Source organism: Galeopterus variegatus, unplaced genomic scaffold (genome assembly GCF_000696425.1).
Source record: "Galeopterus variegatus unplaced genomic scaffold, G_variegatus-3.0.2 Scaffold3293, whole genome shotgun sequence".
Lineage (NCBI taxonomy): Eukaryota > Metazoa > Chordata > Mammalia > Dermoptera > Cynocephalidae > Galeopterus > Galeopterus variegatus.
Genome location: NW_007729404.1, coordinates 133,095 through 135,986, shown reverse-complemented (window position 1 = coordinate 135,986; position 2,892 = coordinate 133,095).

The window sequence follows — 2,892 nt, the reverse complement described above, 5'->3', positions numbered from 1 at the left end:
CTAAACACAGGCCTTCAAGGTAATAGGTTGTAAACTCTCCATCAAGTCCAAACGGCATTGCCACTCTTGTCCTTTCACTCTGTGATTCCTACTCCTGAGACCAAGTGCTGCAGGATGGCCTCCCCTCTGCTAAAGGCAGGCCAGAGCAGCTGCTGCTACAAAGCTACTGTCCTCCAAGACTCCTTGGCTATTTCAAATGTCACATACAGTTGGCCCTGTATATCCTTGGGTTATACATCTGTGGATTCAACCTACCACGGATCAAAAATATTTGAAAAATAAATTGCATCTGTACTGAACGTGTCCAGACTGTTTTTTCTCGTTATTATTCCCTAAACAATACAGTATACAATACTATAGTAGTCTCTAACGATCCCCTGTATTTCCAAGGTATTGGCTGTAATATCTCCTTTTTCATTTCTAAATTTTATTTCTGTCCTCTCCTTTTTTTAGTTAGCTGTGCTAATACATATCAATTTTAATTTTACTTATCTTCTCAAAAAACCAACTTTTTGTTTCATTGGCCTTTTGTATTATTTTTGGGTTTATATTTCATTTAGTTTTGTTCTGATCTTAATTATTTCTTTCCATCTACTAAGTTTGGGTTTGGGTTGTTCTTCTTTTTATAGTTCTTTAAGGTGAAGTGTTAGATTGTTTATTTGCCATCTTTCCATTCTTCTGTAGTAAGCATTTATGGCAATAAATTTCCCCCTTAGAACTACTTTTGCAGGAATTGAAATCATCATGACAAAGGGATACCTGTACTCCCATGTTTATTGCAGCTCTATTTACAGTAGTCAAGAGTTGGAACCAGCCTAAATACCCATCATCAGATGAGTGGATAAGGAAAATGTGGTATATCTACACAATGGAATACTACTGTGCTGTAAAAAAGAGTGAAATACTAACATTTGTAGCAACATGGATGGACTTAGAAAAAATTATATTAAGTGAAATAATCCAGGCACAGAAAGAGAAATACTGCGTGTTAGGAGCTAATAAAACTAAATAAATAAATATACAAACAAACAAATGGGATGGGAGAAGACAACAAAAACAATAATTCCTTGAGCTTGTTAAGATAAGTGAACACATAAAATGTTGATGGGGGAGGGGGTGGGGGGAAAGAAGGAATTGGTAAAGGACATGAAAATCAACTACACTGGAAATTGATAAATTAAAATAGAAACAAATAAATAAATAAACAATTATTTACATAGCATTTACATTGTATTATAAATAATCTAGAGTTGATTTAAAGTATGAGGGATATTCAAAAAGTCATGAAAAGATTCATGTTATCTTTTAATTCCATTTTTTCATGAACTTTTTGAAGTATCCTTGTATATAGGAGGTTGTTCATAGGTTATATGCAAATGCTATGCCGTTTTATATCAGGGACTTCAGCATGAATGCATTCTGACAACTGAGGAAGGTTCTGGAACCAATCTCCCACGGGTACGGAGGGAAAACTGTACTTCTTTTGTTGCCCTCACAGGACCCAATAGAAGTTCCAGACTCACATGAAGCTCATAGAGAAAGGCTTATTCTAACGTCAGTGAAGCCTGCAGACCCAGTACAAGCCAATTGTGTGAAGGTTTGAGAATGTTAAGCTCTAGGGACATTTCTGTCATTTAGTTCTTGCACCTTACTCACTCATACTCTATAATCTCTCTGCTTAAAGAATATCTTAACAGTTTGCAGCTGTGCTAATTAAACTTCACATTCTCCCAATTGTGTGAAGGTTTGAGAATGTTAAGCTCTAGGGACATTTCTGTCATTTAGTTCTTGCACCTTACTCACTCATACTCTATAGTCTCTCTGCTTAAAGAATATCTTAACAGTTTGCAGCTGTGCTAATTAAACTTCACATTCTCCATTTATTAAATAATTCATACTACCATGTTTTTAACCAAAATGAGATAGTTACTTTGACTTCAATAATATTCTCCTAAAATAAAAAAAATATGTTGGCATTAGAGTTACACTAACATCTAAGGCCAAGTAATTACTGACACTACAATTTTTCTATTCTCTCAGTTATCTGAAAATCATGTTTCTAAGGAGATTTGAAGTAGGGCTGTGGATTTTTGTTTAAAATGGAGCAATGCCCAATAACAGTGCTGTCTACTATATATTTACCACTAGCCTTCTGGACTGGAATGTAATTAAAATGGAGGGTTGTTATAATCATATGGTTATTACTTTTTTCATATTACATTCAGTTGGTTGATATCTTCTTCAAAAATGAAGAACTCAACTTTAAACTGAGGGATTTTTCTAAAAACCTCAATTGCAATTCTTGAGTACACGATATCATGGTTCCTCAAATTTTGGAAGGAAGACGAAATAAACCCAAAGATTCATGAAAGAAAAACAATAATGCTGAATTACCAGCAATTGAACCAAACAATTGAGTCAAAATTAATTGCATATATTTTTAAAGCTAAATCATGAATAAATAGCAAATCGACGATAAATAAAACAATAGAAACTTTATACGGCCTCAAAGGAGATTTCTGGGTATTTTTCTGGGCCTTTGAAAAATTGACACAAATTCTCCATCACTTTTAAAAATTAGCTCATTTATTTTATTACAGCAGCAATAAGGCTCAATATTTAAAAATGAATAGAAAAGTATAAGGTAAAACATAAAATGTTCCTACCTTCTATTCTTTTACTTCTCTCTAATCACTGAGGTAACCACTGGTAACATTTTCTTCCATTTATAACCATTGAAGAGATTTCATGTTTACTATTTATATTAATTTGCTAGGGCTGCCATAATAAAATACCATAGACTGGGTGGCTTAAACAACAGAAATTTATTTTCTCACAGTTCTGGAGGCCAGAAGTCCAAGTTAAAGGTGTCAGCAGGTTTAGTTTCTTCTG